Consider the following 26,988-nt stretch of genomic DNA (forward strand, 5'->3'; position numbering starts at 1 on the left):
CACCACTGGACCACCAGGTACCTGTAAAAGGTTTTGGGGGGTGGGGGAAGCTAAGGGATTAGTTTTAAAGCGTCAGGGTGGGTTTAGGGGTTATTTGTGTGCTGTTTTTCCCGCCCTCCCCCAAAACGATAAGAGAACCCCACGAACAATTTTGTGGGGTTTTCCTATCGGTTTCGGGGAGCCCCCAATTTCTGATGATTTTGAAAATATCGTACGATATTTTCAATCGTCAGAAATACGATTCACATCCCTATATAATCCTCTAACTTATAACCCCTTCTTTCACAAAGGAGCCAAAAGAAGGACATATTTTAAAATGTAAAATACAACATACGCACAAACAGAAATTCAAAATTAGCATACCTAATTCATAACCCAGCACTAATCCCTGGACTTAAGCCCCCTTCTACCATAAGAGGTAGAAACAAACCTCTCCAAACCAATTACTACATGAATCCTACCCAAATTTATAACATAGGATCTCACTCATGCCTGGTCCCCACGGGGAATCTCATCTGGCTGGTAGAAGATTCATATGGCCCCACATCCCCTCTACTGGCACTTTCTACTCTCCAAGGACTGGTTTCCTCTTCAGCAATGGGCCTCATTATAATGACTGTCAAAGATGATATAACCTGGATAGGGCGGGGGCCACTGAGATTGTGACCAGGCCATCAGCAGCAGCAGCCAGGCAGGGAACGATGGACCAGATATCATGCCCATTCCCAAGTTTGAAATACATCCAATCACTTACCAAGTAATTCCATGAAAGGAACTTCTAGTCTTCCTTCCAGCTGGTAAAGAAACAGTGGCCACCAGGAGGCCACTTTGGTCATGCACTTGTTGAGGACCTAGATAGCCATTGTACCTATGTACATGGCATCCACATGTTACCACTGCTTCAGAAGCTGTACAAGGAATGGCCAGTGGATGAGACCAAGCAGACCAGGATCTGGGAGCCTTCCTGGGCTGTGAGTGGCACAGGCCAGATGCATGACAGCTTGGATCAATAGTAATTTCTACAGAGATACATAATCCATGCTTGATGGACACGAGTTTCACTTACGTGACTGTGGTGGATGATGCTAACCACAGATATTTACTGGTGAAAATGGTAAAAACCTTCCATTATGATCCAGACATCAAAACTTCATTTTCAAGGGCCCTTTAAGGAGGACACCTTCCCTTAATCATCCCTGCACTCAAACTAGAAAGATAGCTATTCAAAGAAGAAGAAACTAGAAAAGATCTACCCATTACCCAAACTTTGCACATAAAGCCTCACTGATTTCAACTAAATTCAATCTTCTTTCAGTCTGTTATTGAAATATAAACTGTAGGATGCCCTTTACAAGGAAATTGGGCAATTTAAAGGACTTTTCTGCTATGGACACAGAGCCTGCTCATGGGTCCCTGGGGCCTCTTTTACTGGTAGGTAGGGCATCTGCTAAATTCAATTCAGAGGTAGTGGGGGATGAAGATATATGGATCCCAAAGCTATTATAAAAGCTGATATGAAAATCTAACAGATAATTAAGAGAGGAGTTTGCTACTGTTACATAGCAAAATGTTAGATATTGTTTCAGATTTAAGGAAAGATCTGTCAGATTTGGGTGACAGCCTGGAGGATGATGGGGAAGTGACTGTAAATATGCAATGGAATCTTGCAACAGCTGAAGCTGGCAGGGAAGAATGCTGATAAACTGAATGACATTGAGAACTGATCCCAGCAGAAAAATGTTAGCAAAGGAGAATGAATAGAGAACATTCAACTTACGCCAAAGACACTATGAAGAATCCAGAAACCTTTAGAAGCCTTTAGAAACAGAAAAAGCACAGAGATTTCTGAGACTTGAGAGAGTAACCCATGAGACTTCATGGTACATTTCCGTCGCTTCTTAGCGAACGGCTCCTAATCAAAGCAGGTTAATTGGATTTGCTAAGATTTAAAAACTGTAAAACAGAGCAATACAGTGATGTCTCTCAAGCAAACAATCCAGAAAAAAGGGGAAATTACAAAAGTGACACTGAAGAAAAGAGAGTACTAAATATGAGATAAACAATATTCAGAATCTGAATTACCACATATGACATGAATGCACAACAAGACCAGAGGAAGCACAGTGAGCTCTTTAAAAAGAGCAGGGCAAGTAAGTAATAAAAGACTTTCCTCAGAGACACCAAAATCTCAGAGAATTTTCAAAACTGAACACAGCAGGCAGAGAATGTCAGTGCGACCAAGAAAGGGAGAAGGAAAAGCAGTGAGTTGTTTTGTGGAAAATTGAATTGACAAGTTTGTGTAAGTTTGCTAATAAATGTTTGATTACTAAATTTATAATATTTTTTTTTCTATGACGTAGGTACCAGGTTGGCTGTCCATAAAAGACCTTGCCCCTGCCAATACTTACTTCAGAGATTAATGAAATGAGCAATGAAAGTTTTGGAAAATTGAAACAATTTTCCACTTTTCCACTGAGGCACAAGTAGCAGGCAAGCAAAGATTACAAGAGATAATACAGTAAGTTGAAAGAGTTTAAGGTTAGTAATTTAATATTAACTTTATCTGAAATCTTGAGGCCATATTTACTAAGGTTCCAGCCAGCTAATTAAAGATGTACATAAGAATTTGCCATACTGGGTCAGACCAAGGGTTCATCAAGCCCAGCATCCTGTTTCCAACAGTGGCCAATCCAGACTACAAGTAGCTGGCAAGTACCCAAACATAAAACACTACTAATGCCAGTAATAAGCGATGGCTATTTCATAAGTCATCTTGATTAACAGAAGTTTATGGACCACTCCTTCAGGAATATATCCATCACTTTTGAAAACCTAGCTATACTAGATGTCTTAACCATATCCTCCAGAGCTTAATTGTGCATTGAGTGAAAAATAATCTTCTCTGGTTTTTTTTTTTATGTGCTAGTTGCTAACTTCATGGAGTCCCTGTAGTCATCCTATCATCTGAAAAAGTAAATAACCAATTCACATTTACCCATGATTTTATTACCATCATATTCCCACCTCAGCCATCTCTTCTCCAAGTTGAACAGCCCTAACCTCTTTAGCCTTTCCTCATAGGGGAACTGTTCCATCCCCTTTATCTTTTTGGTCACCCTTCTCTGTACCTTCTCCACTGAAATTATATCTTTTTTGAGATGTGGTGACCAGAATTTCACACAGTATTCAAGGTGCAGTCTCACCATGGAACAATACAGAGGCAGCTGGACCTTACCTTTGAAGCATCTCCCCCGCTGAGCTCTTAAAGCTAGCCCCTAAGTTGGGCTCGGTGGCCAACTTTAGGCAGCCAAATTCTAGTTAAGTCAGGGAGAAAAAGGTTAGGCGGCTAGTGTTCATTTTCAGCGCTAGTTGCCTAATAAGACAATCTCTTTGCCTTCTTTAAAAAAAAAAAAAATACAAAAAAACCTGGCCCACAGCAACCTGACATCCCACCCCACCCTCTCACAATTCACTTTTCAAATTATTTTAAAAAATACAGTGCTGTTCTGATAAAGTACCCCAATGCCCCCCTCTTGATTGCCTTTGAAGTTTATTTTATGCAACCCCAGCTTGGGGCACATAAAATTAAGAGAGATCTGATGCTGGTTTTTGGTGGTTCTGGCACAAGCAATGCAGGTTCAAAAACTGCAAGGGTTGGAGAGAGGTTTGACTAGGCTTGGCTCCGAGACTTAAGGACTTATATATTCTATTGCTGGACTGGGAAACTGCAAAATCAACTTTTCCCCTACGTGACCCCTTTTGTGCACCCCTGCACAAAATCTGCTGTCTTCTCTTTTATACCACCAGTTAGCAGAACTAAAACCTGGAGCCCACCACTTTGGGATCTCTCAGAGTCATGACACATTCTGAAATGATAAACATTTCTTCTTCTGATGTACCAGTAGTGGATGAACAATCACAATGACGAAAGCAATTTTACAGCAGAGATAATCAGCAACAAAATAAATGCACGTTACTCTCTCCTCCTCCTCCTTTAACATATCTTTTCTAATACCATGCCTGGTTCCTTAGTCATTCTTTTTATATACTGTAATCTCATCAATACACACATCATATCACTTAATTCTTCACAGAGGGATATTTCCAAAGACGGCTACACGATCTCCCATAATATAGTGTATGTGTGTGTGTGTTGGGGGGGGGGGGGGTTCATACTGCCTCCCAGGTGCCTTTTAGCAATTGCTGGTACATCCCTGGGAGCACCAGCATCCATGGTAATAGAAGACTCTGCTGGTCCGGAAGAACCAGCTGTCCCAGAGGAATTCTCAGAACCAGTTCAAGGAAGAAACTCACTCCCATTCTCTTAGGCCTATATTTACATAGGGTACATGCCCCCTAGAGGTTATCTCTGCAAATACTTAAAGAGGGAGGCAAAAACAGTGCCATTGTCTTATCACTACTATGATGGTAACTTTGAAACAGCTGCACGGGTGCATGTGTGCGCGTTTGCTGGCTTATGCCCAGGGACGTGGACCTTTTTATAACATGCGAGCATATATGCGAGCATGCTATAAAATAGGCTGAATGCAAGCACGTGTGCACACATTTATATGGATGTACCCATGAGTGCACAAATGCTGCCTCTACTGCATAAGTGGGGGAATTTTATAAGGGACATGTGCTGACGCCTTAGGTAGTTTTCCCAGCTCATTCCCAGTTTGTCCAGTTAAGGGACAGGACTTCCAAACACCCCTAGTTTATTAGCCTCCCTTTCCTCCTGTTAGCCCCAACACTTAAAACCCCACTGACTAGCCTAGATTTTTATCTTTTATTACTTACACGCCATCCATGGCAATAGCAAAGCTGCGGAGCATGCGATCCTGGTGCACGCTTGTGCATGTAAATAATTCCATGCAGATTTCAGGTTCAAGTCCTGGAACTCCCATGTCCCGCCCATGCCCCTCCCAGACTATGCCCATGTCCTGCCCCTTTTTGGACTTTTCCCACGTAGCGGGAGATACACGCATTCTTAGACAGCTTTTAAAAGCTGCTTGGCACGCGCTGACCTGACCTACTCACTTTATCTCCCAGTTTCAGTGCGCATCGTGACTTTAAAATTCACCTTTATGCCATTAAGTGAGAATTTTGGACCAAGGTGAAACGCATACATTCTTAGTAGCATAGCACCAGAATTTAGGGCCTTGGCCACATTAAAAAAAAAACACTCCCTGACAGTGCCACAATTCCCTTTTCAGCTTTAAAAAAAAACAAAATTCAAGTGTCCCTCATTTCCTTCCCAAACCCATTAAGCTGCAGATCCCCCAATCTTCCTCATGTGAAGGTGAGAGGATAACACAAGCATCCAGCATTGCTTTGAGTAAGATTTTTGGAGTTCTGAAGCATTCTGAGTGATAGAGAAGGAGTGGGAAGAAATGGAGAGCACGTGATTGTATTCTTTAAACTAATAAAAGGATGGAGGAAATCGGTGTTCTGGCTTTAGACAGTGATTGATTTTTTTTTTTTTAAGCTGCTAAAAGGATCAGGAAGGAGGGGGATGCTGGACATGGATTTTTTGTAATGTAGGGATGGAGAATGCAGGCTTTATGGAGGGGTGGTGCCTTAATCAGTTAATGCTGATTGTCAGTGCTAACCAGACGAGTATGCTGAATCTATCTGGTTCAAATTTGACTGGCTAGACTTAGCCAAATTATCAGCTGGACACTCAGTCAATTAAATTCAGCTGAAAATTCAGAGAAAGGTAAGAAAGGTAAATGTGTCCCTTATCTGCTCAACAGGTTTTCAAATATTGGCCCCTATAGACTTTTTCCAGCAAAAAATGGGAAAACACAATTTGTAAATCTGCGTTAAAGGCCAATTTAAAAAACCCGGCAGGAACAAAAACCGTGGAATGCATGCGTGGCTGCGCTGAGTGCATTTTTATACGAACATAAAAAATTGCCATACTAGGTCAGACCAAGGGCCCATCAAGTCCAGTATCCTCTTTCCAACAGTGGCCAAACCAGACTATAAGTACCTGGCACGTACCAAAACAATAAGTAGATCCCAAGCTACTGATGCTAGTAATAGTAGTGGTATTCCCTAAGGGGTAGATTTTCAAACCCCGCGATTTGGCCTACTTTTGCTGGCACATCAGGCGCAAGCAAAAGTACACTGGATTTTAGTAGATACACGCGGAGCCGCGCGTATCTACTAAAATCCAGGATCGGCGCGCGCAAGGCTATGGATTCTGTATAGCCGGCACACGCTGAGCCGCGCAGCCTACCTCCGTTCCCTCCGAGGCCGCTCCGAAATCCCCGCGCGCCAGTGGGCCGCTAGTGCGCCGGGACGCGACCTGGGGGCGGGTACGGAGGGTGCGGCCACGCCCCCGGCCGTAACCACGCCCCCGGACCCGCCCCCAAAATGCTGCCGACACGCCCCCTAAACGCCGCGACGACTGGGCCGCGACGACTGGGCCCGCCCCCCGACACGCCCCCCTCGGAGAACCCCGGGACTTACGCGAGTCCCGGGGTCTGCGCGCGCCGGTGAGCCTATGTAAAATAGGCTCACCGGCGCGCAGGGCCCTGCTCGCCTAAATCCGCCCGGATTTGGGTGGATTTAGGTGAGCAGGGCTCTTAAAATCCGCCCCTAAGTGAGCTTCAGCTTGATTAATAGCAGTTAATGGACTTTTCTTCCAAGAACTTATCCAAACCTTTTTTAAACCCAGCTACACTAACTGCACTAACCACATCCTCTGGCAGCAAATTCCAGAACTTAATTATATATTGGGTGAAATATATTTTTCTTCAATTTGTTTTAAATAAGCTACTTGCTAACTTCATGGAGAACCCCCTAGTCCTTCAATTATCTGAAAGAGTAAATAGCCAATTCACATCTACCCATTCTAGACCTCTCATGATTTTAAAGACCTCTATCATATCCCCCCTCAGCCGTCTTCTCCAAGCTGAACAGGTCTAACCTCTTCAGCCTTTCCTCATAGGGGAACTGTTCTATCTCCTTTAACATTTTAGTTGTCCTTCTCCTGTACCTTCTCCAGTGCAACTATATATTTTTTGACATGCGGTGACCAGAACTGTACACAGTACTCAAGGTGCAATACAGAGGCATTATGACATTTTTCATTTATTCACCATTCCATTTCTAATAATTCCTAACATTCCGTTTGCTTTTTTGACTGTTGCAGCACACTGAGCCAACAATTTTAATGTATTATCCACTATGATGCCTTGATCTTTTTTCTGGTTGGTAACTCCTAATATAGAATCTAACATTGTGTAACTACAGCATGGGTTATTTTTACCTATATGCAACACCTTCCCTTGTCCACATTAAATTTCATCTGCCATTTGGATGCCCAATCTTCCAGTATCACAAGGTCCTCCTGCAATTTATCACAATCCACTTGTGATTTAACTACTCTGAATAATTTTGTATCTGCAGATTTGATAACCTCACTCGTATCCCTTTCCAGATCATTTATAAATATGTTGAAAAGCACCGGTCCAAATACAGATCCCTGAGGCACTCTACTGTTTACCCTTTTCCACTGAGAAAATTGACCATTTAATCCTATTTTATTTCCTGTCTTTTAACCACTTTGTGATCCACGAAAGGACATTGCCTCCTATCCCATGACTTTTTAGTTTCTTAGAAGCCTCTCATGAGAGACTTTGTCAAATGCCTTCTGAAAATCCAAATACACTACATGTATTGGTCCACCTTTATCCACGTGTTTATTACCCCTTAAAAAAATGTATCAGATTTGTTAGGCAAGACTTCCCTTGGTTAAATCCATGTTGACTGTGTTCCATTAAACCATGTCTTTCTATATCCTCGGTGATTTTGATCTTTAGAATAGTTTCCATTATTTTTCGTGGCACTTAAGTCAGGCTCACTGGTCTATAGTTTCCTGGATTGCCCCTGGAGCCCTTTTAAAATATTGGTCACCCTCCAGTTTTCAGCTCCAATGGATGATTTTAATGATAGGAATCATATTTTAACTAATGGATCTGAAATTTCATTTTTCAGTTCCATCAGTACCCTAGGATGCATACCATCCAGTCCAGGTGATTTGTTACTCTTTAGTTTGTCAATCTGGCCTACTACATCTTCCATGTTCACAGTGATTGTTACGACTGTCGCTGCCCGTCTCCACTCTGCCCCCCTTACCTCTTTGGCGACTCCTCCTGCGGTTGATGGACGTTTGGCTGCCGTGGCGTCTGCCTGCCATCCTCTCTGGTGTCCCCGGTTCAGCTTGGGCGTTGCTTCCCGCCATGCTGTCCAGTTGCCTTAGGGCGCGCGCGCCGCGTGGCTCTGCTCAAGTACCTTCTTTGGCGCAAACCTCAGGGGCTTCCCCCTGTGATAACGTTACACATCTCGGATACAAATAGCCTACGCGATTGCTAGCTGTCGAGTTAGCAAAGATTTCCTATTGGATGGGATTCGCTCTTCATACCTAGGTACTCTGCCTCCACCTTGGACTACTCTATTTGGGGTACCTGCTCCTCGGGGGCCTCTCTCTTCTCTCAGGTCGCTGTCTGGAACCGGTACTCACTCCTCAAGGGCCCATGTTCCTGGACTCACTACCTGGACTTCTCTTCTCCCTAGAAGACACCGCTGCCTATACCATCAGTGAGTTACCATCTACTTCTCTCAGAGCTGTTCCCTGGAACCAGGTACTCGCTCCTCGAGGGCCTGCCTTTACTTCAGCTACTGTGCTCCATACCGAGAGACCACTGTGTGAGTACTCAACCAACAAGGCTCTATTCCTGAACCCTGCATATATTGCTTGTACTCATGATCTCAGTTTCTCTCCACTACAGCACAGCCATTGTGGGATCGCTGTTCCAGAGCCTGAGGGACTACAAGCCCAGCCGGGCTACATTCCTGCTCACTACCACCACCTCTGGTGGTTCCTCAATACTGTTTAATAAAAGATCTAACTGTGTGTGTGTCCTAAAACTGAGCCTGACCTATGGCCCCTCACAGGAATTCCCCCCGTGGGTGTGGTCAGCAGCCATAGAGTCCAGGGGTCCACCCAAACCCTTACAAACAATAACAGTGATTTGGTTCCGTTCATCTGACTCATCACCCTTGAAAGCCATCTCTGGAACCAGTATTCCCCCCCCCCCCCCCCCCCCCCCCAACATCCTCATTAGTAAACACAGAAGCAAAGAATTCATTTAGTCTTTCTGCAATGGCCTTATCTTCCCTAAGAGCCCCTTTAAACCCTGACTCTTCTATTGGTCCAACTGACTCCATCATAGGTTTCTTGCTTCAGATATAAATTTAAAAACATTTGTGCCTCTAAGGCCAACTTTATTTCAAATTCTGCCTTAGCCTGTCTTATCAATGTTTTACATTTAACTTGACAATACTTATGCTTTTTCCTATTTTCTTCAGATGGATTTTTCATCCAATTTTTGAAGGATTTTTTTTTGGATAAAATAACCTCTGTCCTCAACTTTTAACCATGCCGGTAATCATTTTCCTTCCTTAATGTGTGGAATACATCTAGGCTGTGCTTCTAAGATTGTATTTTTAAACAATGTCCACGCCTGTTGAACACTTTTAACCTTTGCAGCTGCACCTTTACGTTTTTTCTATTTTCCTCATTTTATCAGTTTCCCTTTTGAAAATTAAATGTTAGAGCTGTAGATTTACTTATTGTCCCCCTTCCAGTAATTAGTTTAAATCTGATCATGTTATGATCACTATTGCCAAATGGCCCCACCACCATTACCTCTCTCACCAAATCCTGTGTTCCACTAACATTAAATCTAAAATAGCTCCCTCTCTCATTGATTCCTGAACCAATTGCTACACAAATCAGTCGTTTACTCCATCCAGGAACTTTATGTCTCTAGCATGATTTCATTTACCCAGTCAATATTGGGGTAATTGAAATCTCCCATTATTAGTGCACTGCCAAATTGGTTAGCTTCCCTGATTTCTCTTAGCATTTCATCATCTATCTGACCATTTTGTCCAGGTGGACGGTAGTATGCTCCTATCACTATACTCTTACCCAACACACATGGGATTTCTATCCATATAGATTCTACTGAGAATTAAGTCTCTTGTATGATCTTTATCCTGTTGGACTCTATACCCTCCCAGACATAAAGTGCCACATCCCCACCAAGTTTATCCTCCCTATCATTACGATATAATTTGAACCCTGATCTAGAACTATCCTATTGGTTATCCTCCTTCCACCAGGTCTTTGAGATGCCAAATAGGATCTCATCATTTACTGCTATATACTTTAACTATCCCCCATCTTACTTCTTAGACTTCTAGCATTGGCATTCAGACATTTCAAAGTGTGTTTTTTCTTGATATTAACCTGCTTTTCAACTCCAGTGCGACACCAGCGGATACTGTCATTTAGCTTTAAAAAGGCAAAGAAAGAAAAGCAAGCAAGAAGAAGAGGAGCTTCCAGACCTGGGCTCCAAGACCTGGGCCTGACCCTGGGCTGAGGCCCAGGTGTCGGGACCTGGCCTCCTGGCCGATGCCACGGTATTGGGCCTAGGATTGGTCTTAGGCTCCACCATTGGCACCCAGACTCTGGATCAGGTCAAGACATTGGGTCTGGGCTCAGGCTCCAGCCTAGGCAGAGGCTCAGGTGTCAGAACACTGCCTTCGGGGCGGGCTGCAGCATCAGGCCTGGGTCAAGGCCCTGGCATCAGGACCCAGCCTCACTGCTGGGCTCGGGCTCCAGACTAGGTCAAGGCATCAGGACCTGGCCTCCCACAGATTACCTGACTGATCAGGAATGTATTTTTTTTTTTTTTATTAAATTTTTGGCAGTCTCGGCCAAGGCTCTGCCATTGGCTCATGCCTCCGCAGAGACTCTGGTGTCACACTCGGGCTAGGCCATGGCTCCTGCTTTGGGTCTCGGCCTATGTCCTAGGTGAGGCCATGATTCGGGCCTAGGCCGAGACCTCGGCAGTGCATTCTGCATAGGCTACAACCCCTGTGTTACACCTTGGCAAGGCCCAAGCCTGATGCATTAGTTTAAAATGAAACAAACAAGTAAGGTTTGTTTCATTCGGGGACCCTCAATTCAGTTTTAGGGCACCAAAGAAACAAATTAGCCATATTGGTTACGTTTTGCACTTTTGTTTTAAACAAATGCACATCTCCACTCCTTACTGAGGCTCAAAGATGGAGTCCTCAGGCACCCAGGAGAGGAGAATAATTGGGGTTCAGAAGGCTCCCAAGGGAAGAATTGTGATTACAAGGCCCAGAGGTGGTGAAAGGGGAGTTAATCACATACTCCTTAGCTTCACAGAAGATTTGTATTAAGTATCTACAGAGTGGATTTTCAGGCTACAGTCAGAGGAAGAACTGCCAGGCTTCAAAACCTACTTCAAAGTTTCTGCTTAAGAGTCAGCAGAAGCTCATCTTTTTTTCAACTCAGATCATTTTTCCAGTGTTCATCCACTGGACTACAAAGATCTGCACACCATAAAGCAGGCATTATTAGTTGGAAAGGCCCAAGGGCAGCACATCTAAAACAGCACACTGTGATGGAACTGGAAGAAAGGATTCCTGTATGCATAGGACTTTTCTGTCACTTATCATGGACTGTGATTCTGAAGTTCTTTGTTTTCTACTATATGGATTGTGCAGACAAAAGTTTGTCATGTTATTCATCTGCATCAAGTAAAAATTAAAAGCCCTGTCCTGGTGAAGAGTAAGTTTTATTTTACTGGAACAAGTGAGAGGATCTCCAAATGCCAAAGGGCCCTGATTGTCCTTTTAGCCCCACCCCCCTCCCCCATCAAGCAAGCCCCTTGTTACCTAATGGGGTGATTAGTGGCTCTGGGTCTAGCCAAGCAGTGGAACAGGAGCCACAATTATAAAATAGATGAATATACTAATCCTCATTAGATTCATATCTCTAAATGTTGAAGGTTTAAATTCACCAAGGAAAAAGGCAAATGTGGTTTAGGATGGCTTTTAAGCTCAAGAAATGCATTTTTTTTTTTAAATGAGGAATCCACAAAGAGGCTAAAGCAAAAATCAGGTGAGGTATTTCTTGAGGGACTACACATAGTGAGGGTAATTTTCAAAGGGGCTTCTAGAAGTAAAAATGATGTTTTATATGCATTCAGCCCCTTAAATCTTACCATAGAAGAGAGACAGTGGGACAATAAGGGAAGCCAAGTTCAAAGGGAACAAAGGTGCACGTTATTCCACTGAAACCACCTGCAAACAACTGTATGTGTGCAGAAATGTATTGGAGGGTGGGTATTTTATATGCATGCTTTTGAAAATGTAAAAGTGTGTGCAAAAGTGAGACCCGATCCCCGAGAATGCTTCCTGTCGGTGCAAGTGAACTTGTCCACGAGCATGACGTACACATTAAAGTTTATCCAAATGCTGGTAAGGCAATTCTGTAAATGGCTATTTTACATGCAGGAATGGGGTGTTGTAAAATTTAACACCTGATGTGCACACATCAGTGTGCCATGTTCACATATAAATGTGGCACCTAGGCCACCCAAGGGTGCTAGGAGTTATTCTTTCAGCACAGGTTTCCTCTAAACTAAGCATGCTCTGTGAGATGTAAATCTCTAAGCATCTACTGAAGTGCACAGAGCCCTGGGTCATCTCTGTGTCAGGGGGTCTTCCTTACCCTCTTGGCAAACAAAGAAGGGGGGAGGGGAGGAATGTTCCCTTAGGGGCTTAATAGTTACCAGAGATAATAAAAAGCCCTGACTCTCCTTAGCCAGGTGATGCTTCAGATTTGCAATGAAAGTAGGTTGGAGCTGGGATCCTCTCCCGGGATTTACAGAAGGGAGCGGCAAGGAGAAAGGCAAGGAATTTACACTAAAATCCCTAGACGCCTAAGGAAGGAGGGAGGCAAGGATAGTCCACCAAAATCCCTGCAAGCCTTAGGAGGAGAAGTAAGGGTGCAAAATTGCCCAGGACTTACAAGACTGAACCTGTGACTAACCAGGACAGGACATTTTCTGGGCCAGGAAGCCAAACTGGGTCAGTGGGGACTTGTGCTGGGGCTTGGAGGACTCTGAAGTTATATCTGAAGGGTTTATTCCTCGAGCTGGAACAGGACATTTAAGTGAGTAAATTATCTATCCAGAACAGAGGAGTGAAAGAAGAGAGGGGCTGAGGTTGCCACAAAGGGATGAGAGGAAGAAAAGTAACAGTTACAGGGGACCCTGTGTGTGCTGCTAAGAGGCCATTTCTAAAGATGGAAGTTGTACAAAGAGGAGTAAGGATTTCCTAGACTGTGGTTTTTTTCCTTGGAGCACATTTAGAGACTGGAGAGTGTTTTGTTTACTGGAAGTGTTCACGGCCCCGCACTGGCCCTGCAGGAAGGCCTGTCCCCAGCCCTCGAGGACTATTTCCCTACCTCAAGCACCGCAAGACTGGGAAGGTAGCCCCCGCGGAAGGGGGCGGGGGGGCTTACATAAGCTTACCCCGATTATGCAGAGGCATTACTGGGGAAGGGGTTGGAGCTGAATTTTCACATATGCACTTATTTGCTTTGTTTTATGAAGAATGCATGCAAGTTTACATATGACATTTAAATGCTCTGGCAAAGCAGGTTTAACTTAGAGAGTACTTTCAGTGGGATAAATTTCAAAGTGAGTATTACATGAAATCTGGGGGAATTATGTGCATATTTGCTGCATAATTTACGAAGAGGGTTTCAAAATTGCTCTCTCTGGGGATAGTTGTGTAAGAGCCTGCATAAATTAGATGGCAAATACTTGCACATATATTTTATTAAAAGCAAAATTAAATGCTATTAAACTTACCATAGTCAACATTTATGCACTTTAATACAGATCAAGGTAAATGTAATGAGGACAAACTGTGAAAAATGTGAATATTTGAATCAGCGGCTATGATACTAGGAGGAGGTTTCAACTTAATTTGATTAGAAATGGCGATAGAGTTATCAAATACTCAAAGTTTCAGAAAGTTAGACTTAATCAGCACCTGAATAATTTAAAACTCAATAAATCTCGGAGTATTACAACTCCCCCCAAAAAATAAATTATAGATTATAACTCTCTGACTCAGTAAGAGATCTGGGGATAACCATCGATTGTCAACTAAATTTTAAAAAACATACCACCACTAAACTAAGGGAGGGTTACTATAAATTGTTGGTTCTGAGAAAACTGAAACCTCTGCTGGATGTCAACGATTTTCGATCTGTGTTGCAGCCCTAATTTTCTCATCATTAGACTACTGCAATTCTCTTCTTTTAGGTGTCCCACAAACCACCTTATGTCCCTTACAAGTGCTCCAAAACTCGGCGGCAAGAGTATTAACAAACTGTAAGAAACACGATCATATTATACCTGTCCTGGTAAAATTACACTGGTTGCCAATATTGCAGAGAATATATTACAAAACTTGCTGTATCCTCCATAAAGCTATCTATGGACAAAAAACAGACTGGTTGAACTTTTCAATCTGCCTACATACTCCACACAGAACATTAAGATCAGCAAAGGACTATTGCAAATTCCTTCAGTAAATACAGCCCACCTCATACTAGTACATGATAGGACCATCTCTATCGCTGGTCCCAGTATCTGGAACACAATGTCTGCTCAGTTACGACTTAAAACAGAGTTTAAAACTTTTAAAAAAGCCCTGAAGACATGGCTTTTCCAACAAGCCTATGCAGACTACCTAGCGAAAGGAAACAGCTAGAATGAAAAAGCCAACCTTCTCCTCATGATTTTTATTTTCTCGTCCTTTTATTAATAGTTTTGTTTTATATTGAAATCGTTTTTGTAATTTGTTCCACCGATAAATATCATTGTTGTTTTATGATGTTTTTGTTATGTGAACCGTTGTGATGTTCCTTTACAATGACGATATACAAAACTTTAAATAATAATAAATAAATACTAAATCTCATCTACATGTCACAGCCACACTGACTACTTGTTTGGAGATAAGGGCAACTGTCAAGAAAAATGTGATGCTGATATTGAAAATATTGCATAGTCTCATCATATTACATAAGATTTGCCATACTGGATCAGACCAAAGGTCCATCAAACCCAGTATCCTGCTTCCAACAGTGGCCAATCCAGGTAACATGAAGCTAGCATTGTGTTGCTATAAGTTGGGATTCTCTTCCCTACATGCATCACTTTTTGCACTTGTCCACATTCAATGTCATCTGCCATTTAGTTGCCCAGTCTCCCAGTCTTGCAAAGTCCTTTTGTAATTTCTCACAATCCTCTTGTGATTTAACAACTTTGAATAATTTTGTATCAGCACATTTGTTCCCATCTCTATGTCAATTTATAAATATATTAAAAAGCATTGATCCCAGTACAGATCTCTATGGTGCTCCACCTTTCTCCATTGAGAAAACTGTTAGCTCCAACTCTCTATTTTCTATTTTTAACCAGGTCTCAATTCACAATAGAAAATTGCCTTCATCCAATGACTTTAATTTCCTCAAGGAGTATCTCATGAAGTAATTTGTCAAAATGTTTTCTGAAAATGCAGATACACTATATCAATTGGCTCATATATATCCACATGTTTATTAATGCCTTCAAAAAATATAATTATAACACATTAGTAATGCAAGATTTCCTTCGGCTAAATCCATATTGACTTTGTTCCATTAAACTATGAATATTTATATGTTCAGTAATTTTGTTCTTTATAATAGTTTTAACCATTATTTTGGCACTGATGTCAGGCTCAGCGGTCTGTTTCCAGGATCACCCCTGGAATCCTTTTTAAAAATCTGGATTACATTGGGCACCCTCCAATCTTTGGGTATTATAGCTGATTTTAATGACATTTTACAGATTACTAATAGTAGGTCTGTAAATTCATTATTCAGTTCTTTTAGAACTCTGGCAAGAATACCATTTGGTCCAGGTGATTTGCTACTCTTTAGTTGTCAGTTTGCCCTATTACATCTACCATGTTCATGGAGATTTCTTTCAGTTTCAGACCAAAGCAAATAATTAATTTATTCTCTCCATTATGACTTTGCCCTTCCTTAAAAGTGAATTTTCAAAATGTGACTCATAAAATATAGCATATACACATGTATGTAGCCTCTAGTCACATATTCTGTATTTTATGATAAAAGTAAAATATATATGCACAAGTTAACTTTCAGGGATGGTCTAGCAGCATTCTCAGAAGGTGCTGCTAACAGTGATGTGCGTAACTTGCTATTTTAAAAGAGATGTGTACATTTTCCATCTTATTCGCTTATTTTTATACCAGCTAATTATCTTGTGTAAGTGGTATTAAACATTTTTATTGATTAGTACTGACAGGGTGAGAGGTCTTGGTGGACCTGAGAGGGGGAGTTCAGCCTGAAGAACCAGGAGGGTCTTTATGACTGGAGAAGTACCAGACAACCTGATGGAGTATGATAAATTAGTTAATTTCTTTGACACACACACATTTTGAAATTTGCAGAATTATATTTGTAAATCAAGATTTAAGAGTCCTTGTTTATTTTCACATACAAAACATGGGGTAGATTTTCAAAGGGATATGTGCGTACCCCCCGAAAACCTACCCCAAACCCCACTTGCACGTGCCGAGCCTATTTTGCATAGGCTCGGCGGTGCGCGCAACCCCTGGGACGCGTGTAAGTCCCGGGGCTTTCATGGAGGGGCATGTCGGGGGACATGCCGGGAGTGATGTGGTGTTTCGGGGCCATGTCCGGGGGCATGACAGCGGCCCCTGGACCAGCCCCCAGACCGGAACATGGATCACGGCAGCTGGTCCGGCATGCGTAAAGTTACGCCTGCTTCCAAGCAGGCGTAACTTTCGGGATAGATGTAGGAGGGAGGTTTAGATAGGGCCGGGGGGGGGGGGAGGGTTAGGGGAGGGCGAAGGAAGGTTCCCTCCAAGGCCGCTCCGATTTCAGAGCGGCCTCGGAGGGAACGAAGGCACGCTGCATGGCTCGGCGCACGCAGGCTGCCGATCCCGGATTTTAATGACTACACGCATATCTATTGAAATCCCGCGTACTCTTGTTTGCGCCTGGTGTGTGAACAAAAGTACGCGTGTGCGCAGATTTATAAAATCTGACCCCATATGAACATATATATTTAAAACAGGTGGGTAAGTATACATATTCAATCCACTGATATATGTGGTCTGAATGCATTGCATGTGTTTGTGTGTAAGCCTATGCACGCATGTGTGTTGCATGGCAGAATTATGCATATTGTATACACATATATATGCATATATCATAAAATATAGCAAACATGCATGCAGCCACACAGACATATATATGCTGCCATGCAAAGTTGTTTAAAAGTTATCCTCCTTGTGCCCCTTTTACCCCTTGATTATCTAATGGTCCAATTGACTCCCTCACATTTTTTTGCTTTGAATGTACCTGAAAAATGTTCTCATTATGAGTTTTTGCTTCCACAGCAAGCCTCTTTTCAAATTATGTTTTCCTTATTAATGCTTTGCATTTAACTTGCATGAGTTTATGTTGTTTCCTGCTTTCTTCATTTGGATCCTTTTTCCATTTTTGGAAAGATTTTTCTTTTTCTCTTGATATGGGAAGAATAGCCCAAAAAATACCAGATACTAAATGTGAGCCTATGAAGAGATAAAAAAGCTTTATAACAGAGATAAAATAAAATATTCAATATTTTATATTTAATGTTGCAGGTAAAGTTGGTTTGAATTTTATATTAAGCAAAGATTATGGAAATACTAAATCCTATTAAAGATTTTAAGATAGATAAGTTAACTGAATTGGATGACCTCTCTGCAAAATTTTACAGAACATTTCGGGAGTAATTTTGTAATAGATGTGATGGGTATTATATTCCCCTGATCAATAAAAGAAGGCAGGCTGTAAGAAAAACCTTGGGAAAGAGATCCAGTGAGTAAAAGAAACCAGAATAAGAGTCAGACTCCAACTCCCCGTAGGTACAGGGGTTCTGGAGGCAGAGGAACTTCCCAGGATTTGCCATACTGAGAGTACAGGAACGCCCAGGTTTGTTGGGAGAAGGTTGAGAGCTTGTCAGGAGGAGGAGGGGCAGGGCAAAAACAGGAAGGAGTTCTATTAGAATCAGAAGAGACAAAGGAGATGGAGGTGAAGGCATTGAGCAGCCCTCAGGGCGAGTCTGAGCCAATGGAGACGAGTGGTGGAGACCCCCTCCAGAAGTGGATACACTCAGGGAATATGCCGGTTAGGAGCTTTTAAGTGAACTCTGCCGTGGGTTGACGTAGCTGCAGCCATAGTGAAAGGGGAAGTATAAACCCCTGCTGCAGAGTATGGGTGAGAGATTGGATAGGGCCTGGTTCACCTAGAACCAGGCCCAGAGAGCACAAGTCAGTCCTAGGCTGTGGAGGAAGCAACTGTGTGCAGCAGTTTTGAGGATTAAGGAAAACGAGTTGCTTTATTACTGCATGATTTTGAGACTTGTTCGATAAAGTAAGGTAACAGAGACTTTAAACAGAGAGGGGCTGATGCAATACAAAGGAAAGAAAGCGGGCGCTGAAAAGTCAGCGCCCGCTTTCCTAATGTGCGCTTGGCGCTCGCAAGGGGGACACCATGCAATACCCAAATTAGGGTGTCGCACCTCCTTGCTAATGCAATCCCGCTGCGGCAGCCGGTTATGAAGACCAATGCCGGTAAACTTGGTGAGTTTACCGGCGTTTGTCTTCACAACTCGGCGGTCTGTCAAGTTTTTTGTTTTTTTTTTTTTACTTAAGAAAAGAAGTACAGAAAAGCAGTTTTTTCTGCTTTTCTGTACTTCTTTTACCTGCGCTCAGCTATTAACGCCTGCTCCAGGCAGGTGTTAATAGCTGAGCGATAAATGAGACCCCTGTCACATGGTAGAAGCAATGGACAGCCGGAGACAGCCATCCATTGCTCCTACCATGTGATAGGGACCAGCCAATGGCACAGATAGCCCCTGCCACATGGTAAGGGCAAAGGGTGAATCAGCACCATTTTGATTAGTGGTAGCTGACTGCCCGAGAGCGGGAGATCACTCCCGGGACCCCCGCTGGACCACCAGGTACTTTAGGAAAGTTTTTTTTTGGGGGGGGGGTCAGGGGGATTCTAAATAATTAGATTTAAAGGGTCAGGGTGGGTTTGGGTTTTTTCTCTCCCCCCCCAAAAAAAATAAGAAAACCACACGAAAATTTTGTGGGGTTTTCCTATCGCTTTCGGGGACCCCCCCCCTCCCCGATACTTGATGGATTAGAAAATATTGTATGATATTTTTATCCGTCAGAAAAACGATGCACATCCCTATTACACATCACAAATATACACATTGCTTGCTTTTCACGGTATTTCCCCATGCTTGGATGGGTTTTTACTACTAGTAATAATTAATCCACTACTAGAAACAGGTACATTATAGAAATTCAATAGTAGTGTCTACAAATATTAGAACAAAGAAATGTAATAATGCACACAACCTTTTTTGTCAATTTTCTATTTTACAGGTTATCTGCCTCCAAACGCCACGATGATCAATTATCAGGGGTCATTCATCAAATTGCGTTAGGGACCTAACACCCACGATAACACTATAATACATGCATTTTTTTATTGCAGTGCATGCTGCATGTGCAAATTTATCAATAACGCTGGAAATAACTACAAGAGAGAGAGAGAAAACCTCTAGGGTGGCACACAGGAGTCAACGTTTATACCACTATAGAAGGGCCAGCTAGTAACTCGAGGTTAGTGCCCAGACAGAGAGTGCATGAAGCTAGGGCGAGAGAACATTGTAGAAATCTCATCTTTCTTCACTCCAAATCATGTCAAATCTCCACTGATGTGAACTGTGCTGTTCGTACGTCTCACTGTGCATGTAAAACTGCCCCCCAAACTCTAGCCCACCACCGACATTTCACCTCGAGTAACTAGATGACCCTCCTATAGTGATTTCAATAGTTGACTTTCGGGTGCTATTCCTGCAAAATTTATAGCATTTTGATGAATCTAGGGGTTAGTATTATAAGTTTTGGTGGCTAGCAGATTACTGCAGGGGACGCCTCCTCTGAAACTGAAGCCTTTCTTTAGTCAGCCAGAGGCACCTGATCTGTGTCTCTTCCCGCCCTCCAACTTTTTTCCTTTCACACAGCACCCAAAAGCATTGTTTCTACAATGTGCAAAGCTCAAGGACTTCACTGAACAAAAAACAAATCTAATGCAAAATCCAAGAAAATCTTCAATAAGACAAATCTTAGCACTCACATATATTCAGATAATCTACAAACAAGTCACTAACGGCATAATCTCTCAACATTTTTTACTTTATTATGGATTGTTTAAAGTTTCCTTTAAAACCTGTTTTGTATTTTAAAGTCTTTTTGAATTTGTGACTGTAATGTATTTTCTTTGAATTGTGTTTTAGACCGTTATAAACCATTGTGATGTAATTACGAACGACAGTATATAAAATCTTTTAAATAAATAAATGATCTCATGCACCCAATCAGGATGTTCTATTAACTGGATGAATATACAGCGCTTTATCAACAAAATGCTTTATATTTTTCTTTTACTTTTGAATAGCATTATTAAATCTCCTTAACGTTGCTACAACCAAAGCACTCAAACATTTTTTAGATGGAGCTGAGCAGAAAATAATGTACAGCATTTTTCTGCAGTTAGTAAACTCTCAACACTCATTTCAAAACTATAATTATAGTGGCCAGGTTTTGTTGTGCTTTTTGTTTACTTCCTTTATTTTTTTTTCTCCACAATTTGTTGCAGACAACTGCATGGCCCAGTAACAAATGAGAATTACGAGTCATTAATCAATTTATTTTTTTTCTAGGTTATACTTTACCATCTGGATCACTTACTTAGTCTAGCGCAAAAAGAGGACATCAGAGAGACAAAAATATGTGCTCCTCATATCTTTTGTTTTGCTTTGTTTTCTTCTTGTCAGACCAGTTCATTTCAAAAACATTCTGTAATATCAATTATGTTCTCAGACAATTTTACATGAAGTAGAGATGAAGTTCCAACAGCTGTTGCTCAGAGTAATAAATCATTCTAAGAAGCCCTTATGTGTAATTAGAACTTCAGATTGTTCACATGCCATTCATCTTTCAGTCATGCAGTCTGATTGTTCCAGTCATACACTGTTGCGATCCAGGTGTAAAGTTAGAAGTCCATCTGGCCAATTATCTTTCCTTTTATGAGATACTCTCATTTGTGCATCTAAATTTGGGAAAAAAAAAAAAAAAAAAGATACCGAAGCTGATCCAGACCACTAAGATGGCAACTGCATTTGTTTCCTACACTGAAAAAAAAGGAAACCAATAGGAAATGCTGGCTGCTTTTCTTGCTCCTAATGATACAAGAACCTACTTGAACATGCATACATATGCTCATATGCTAGTTAGGGTTATATTTCTGTATGCTTTAAGAGTGCCAGAATTCTAAATGGCTGAAAATTTGTAACACCCTTCCAGCAGCCTTTGATTAACTGCTATGAAAAGTAGTCTATCCCTGGGAAGGTCTACAGTCTGCCAGCAGTTTTAAACATGTCAACACTGAATAAGAAAAAGGTGTGACTGCAAAATATATTAAAATTATAAAAACAGTTTACCGGTATTTCTTTTTATGAATTTGTGACTTTGGTAACTGAAGAAAGGTGAGAGGCAAAGCACATGTAGATGGTAGATATAAAGAATAAAGAAAGAATCAAAGAAATGGGAAGAAAGATCTAGAAAAGTGAAGGTGGGAGCAGTGACACAGTTCTTTGTAATGAATAATTTTAGATGATCAGTTTTACAAATTTCATTAAACTTAACAAGCTAATCAAAAAAGTAGCTCTGAAGCTCAACTGTTACTATCACTTATCTTTTCCATAGCATTACTAGTACAGATACATATAAAAGATAGCCAGAGCTCTGTGGAATGTGTGATCTAATCAAGTCAAATAGACCAGACAAGTAGGAGGTTTCCAGAAATGTATTCATTACAGTAAAATGGTTAAAATCAGCAAGACTATGGTCAAGAAGAAGATTTAAAAGCAACCTCAAAAAATTAGGTTTTCAGGTGAGACTTGAATATAATCAGGGAGGGAGTATAACATTCTTAACAGGAAAATATTCCAGACATACCCGACAGCAAGGTGAACAGTGTGGAGTTAGGAACTGGTAATGGAGATGGACACAAATAAGAGCCGCGTTCATTTTTCCCAACAGAATGCTGCTCAACAAAACAAGGGATCCACCTAGTTATTAAGTGAAAATACCTTCCACTATGTGAATATCAATACCAGAATAAACCATCTATATGTATCTAACTTGCATTAGTGTGTTTGATCATTCTCTCCATCATGTTCAAAAATGAATACTGTATTTGTATTGCTTTTTCGGGCCAGAAGATGGTTGATTGATTCCTTATGGGCCTGATTTACAAAAGCATTTACACACAAAAAACTGAGTTTTACATGTGTAAATGCACTTTATCCATTTAAGTGGACTTTGCAAAATTGCTACAATATTTGCCATTGAATTGTCCATAGGTTTTACCCGTGTTAAGTGTGTTTAACACAGGTAAATGGCTTTTGAAAATTCCTATGTTAGTATATTACATTTACATGCATCACTCCTTTAAAAATTCACCTGATAATTAAGGGCCTTATTTTATAAAAGGTGTGTGAAGTCAAAAACAATTATTTCTGTTTTTGTTTTTTGGTTTCATTTTTATTTGGGTGAACCTGTTTTTGGGTTTTGTTTTGTTTTTTTAGTGTGTACTGTCACAAATATTTCATGCATAAAATGACTGCATGCATGACAACAAAATGGTAGAGAAGGAATATACATGTTCTTGCATAGGAAATACATGTGCACTGACACATATATACATGCTTTCGGAGCAGAAATAGGCAGTATCTTATGAACTGTGCAGCTCCCACCACACAGTTTATATAATATTAGCATTAATCTGTGTGCATCCATTTACTCAAACAAATGCTGTACTGCGGATAGGTTTGAAAGTTGAAATTCCTGTGTTCTAGTGTGCACTAACTTGATGAGTGTGTACTAAATCAAAATGAAACATAAAAAATCTGTGCAGCCCTATTTTATAAGCTTTTCTCCCAAAAGGGATTGAAAGGGAGATATAATTCTCCACCCTCCCCTAAATCCTTCTGTTTAAGTTATTTTCCACATCTACAAAATTTAAGTGGATACATCATACAGTGCAAGTCAGGAAAAAGTATGCTGCAGCTTTATTATTTATAATAAATCACAGGAAAGCAACTCCAGTTCTCAAGGTCTTATTTTCAGGATATATAGTAACATAGTAACTAGGGGTGTGCATTCGTTTTCGACATATTGTGAATCCGCAACATATATGCCATATTGGTTGTGTTCGTGGGGGTTCCGAAACGTATGGTGAACCCCCACGAACACAACGTATCACCAACAAATAGGCTCCCCACCCTCCTGATCCCCCCAACACTTGCCAAAAGTCCCTGGTGGTCCAGCGGAGGTCCTGGAGCAATCTCCTGCACACAGGTCATTGGCTGCCAGTATTCAATGGCGCCGATAGCCTTAGCCCTTCCTATGTCACAGGGGCTATTGGCGCCATTTTGAATACTGGCAGCAGACAGCCAGAGTGTAGGAGATCGCTCCAGGAACCCCATTGGACCACCAGGTACTTTTGGCAAGTCTTAGGGGGTAGGGGAAACGAATGTATTTGACATATGAACATATCAGGGGCCCCCGAGAACGGATGCAAAGGATTTTGGCCCCTACGAATCTGAATACCGAAAGGGATGAATCCATCCCTGATACACATCCCTAATAGTAACAGAAAAAGACTAAATAGTTCATCTAGTCTACCCAGCAATTTGCTTATGATAGCAACTGCCGCTCCGTGCAAGTTACCCCCGTGCTTTCTGTTCTGCCGCTATGTGCATGTTAGCCCTATGCAGAAATGTTATACTATCCCTTTCTTCATGTCTTTAGGGATATTTATGTCTTTAGGGATCCACAGTGTTGCTCTTTTGAATTAGTTAACTATTCTTGTCTTCACCACCTCATGGGGGAGGACATTCCAGGCAACCACTACCCTCAGTGAAGAAATATTTCTCAATATTGAGGTAGATTTTCAAAGGGTTACATGCGTGAGATACATGCGTAACCCCCGAAAACCTACCCCTGCGCACGCCGAGCCTATTTTGCATAGGCTCGGTGGCGCACGCAAGCCCGGGGCTTTCAAAAATGGGCGGGCTGGGGGCATGGCGGCGGGCTGGGGCAGTCCCGAGTCCTCCGGCCAGAGGCAGGCGTAACAAAGAAATAAGGTGGGGAGGATTTAGGTAGGGCTGGGGGGTGGGAGCTAAAAAGAAGTTCCCTCCTTGGAGGGAAAAGGGAAAGCCATCGGGACTCCCCTTGGGCTCGGCGCGTGCAAGGTGCACAAGTGTGCACCCCCTTGTGTGCGCTGACCCCGAATTTTATAAGATGCGCGCAGCGGTGCGCCCATGTTATAAAATAGGGTGTACATTTGCGCGGGTAGCGCGCACAAATGTATCTCACGCGCATAGGAATTAAAATCGGCCCCATTGGTTCTTAGTTGTTCCCCCTGGAGTTTCATGTCATCACTCCTCATTGTCCACTTTCCATTCCAGCAGAAAAGGTTTGAAGTTTGTGCATCATTGATACCTGTCAGTTAAGTGAAGGTCTGTATCATATCTCCCCTACACCTCCTGTGCTCCAGAATCTACATATTTAGATCCTTCAGCCTCTGCTCATAGGTTTTCTGAAAAACAAAGGAAACAGATGCTTACAAGTAGAGACTGTATTCGGCATGGCGTGTTGCGAGTTGCTTTGCATTGCTGACTTACAGAAATTTGTTCCTTGATGTATGTACATCATTCTAAACATACTTGAGATTCATGATTATCCAAGCCCCTGAGGCAGCGGCCGTTGAGCTGCGAAACTCGGCCAGAGTCAGGCATTTTTAAACAATTACGTCTCTACTTTAATAAATATTTGAAAAAGGACCGAGGCATCTATTTCCTTTGTTTTCCGGACGGCAATTATAGATCGCCTACCTCTTTGCTTTTTGGGATCATAGGTTTTCTGATACAGACCCCAGACCATTTTGGGGTCTGTATCTATAACCCTCTCCACAGAAAACTGTGGAGAGTGTTGTAGATATTATATACAATGCATATTCATTGTGGATATCCTGAAAACCAGACTTGCACTGAAGGAACAGAGTTCCATTCGCAGTTCCATTTGCATAATAAAAGATAAATTAAGAACTGCATGCCCATGTATAGTTTAATTACCACTCCCAGACTAGCTTCATTTCTGCTTCCTGTAAATTCATGACTATCACTGCCATTAACAGATGTGCAGGTACTTCTGCTGTATAGAAACTAGCTGTAACTGACCTGCCAAATTCCTCTGAACTTAGTTTGCTGGCTAATCTATGTGATAGCCTGTTTCTGCATGCTGTATTGCATGGAGGACATAGTCATTCTCAGCAGCAGCTGTCAAGGAGGAGAGGACACACTCCATTACTGATTTTATCTTTAACTATACATTTTGCCTTGAATGAATTTAGGGTGAGAGTACTTTCTTCAACTGCCGCAACAAACATCCCTTCTCTCTGCACTTTTGCTCATATCTCTGTAACCTCTTTGAAACAAATTGGTGGGCAGGTGTTCCTGCACCAGCCAACCAGGCCTGAAACCACTAGCAGGATTGTCATATATGGCCAGGTCATGGGGCTATGTCCCATCCCTGGCTATTCTTCCTTTCTTGTTGGTGGACTTTCTGATCAAGATCTTACTTTATTAGACATTTCCTACTGGCTGTTATTTGTTCTTAATAGTATGAGAAAAAAAGCCAGATAAGAAAAATATATTGGTATCTTTCTGTTATGTAAATTATGCAGATTTCAAATAACTCTCCTTTAGTTGTTTAACAATTTCAACACATTTAAGATATTTAAATTTGATATTGCAATAAGTTCAGCCATTTTATATTTACAGTCGCTCATCACTTATTAACATATGCAGGTTTACATTGCTCAGAATATATGGATCTGCCAGCACTTTCTTCTGCAATATCTGGTGATCTTTGGAGGTTGCTCTTGATTGTATGCTATCAAAAGTTAAAGTGAGTAAAAGAAAACAAGATTTTCATCAAAAACTTTTATGTCCTTGATTGCAAGCAGAGTTGTAAACTAGAACACTGAATATCAACAATGCAAAACACTTACTTCACAATTACTGCAATTCTAATTGCTCATAGTTCCACTGAATACAAATAGATTCAATTTTCTTTCACTCTTTTAAAAGCTAACTGCTAGAACATGTTTTTCTACCCACCAAATGTACTTCAGTCACAGGAATACAAGGTAAATTTTGAAATATTTTCATCAGATTTTATTTTATACTTAGACATATATTTGCCTTCACATTTTAATTCATTCTAGTCACGTTTCCTATTTTGTGCTAACTGCCTAGCAATCATATATATATATATATATATATATATATATATATATATATATATATATATATTCACCTTAGAGGTGAATTTTAATACCCGCATGTGTGCACACATGTGCGTGCATTTGCTGGCTTGTGCACACAGATTTGGCAATTTTATAACATATGCAGGTATATGCGCATATTCTTGCACATGTTCTAAAATGGGCTATACGCGCATACGTGTACACATGACCTTATACTGCTGCGTGCACGTGTGTGCAAACGCCACCTTGCTCGCTTACGTGGCAGGGAATTTAGTAGATACATGCCGATGCAATTACCTGTTTTCCCAGTTAGCCCCAGTAAAGGAGAGGACTTCCTAAACCCCCTAGCTAATTTGCCTCCCTTTTAGTCTATTAGTCCTGACCATTAAAACCCTCTGACTAGCCTAGCTTTTGTTATTTTATTACTTACCTGCCGTCCATAGCAAAAGTAAAGTTACACAGTAAGGGCCCCCATCTCACGCTTGTGGGCCAGATTTTCAAAAGCATTTACTTGAGCA

The sequence above is a fragment of the Rhinatrema bivittatum genome, chromosome 1 (genome assembly GCF_901001135.1).
Source record: "Rhinatrema bivittatum chromosome 1, aRhiBiv1.1, whole genome shotgun sequence".
Classification (NCBI taxonomy): Eukaryota; Metazoa; Chordata; class Amphibia; order Gymnophiona; family Rhinatrematidae; genus Rhinatrema; species Rhinatrema bivittatum.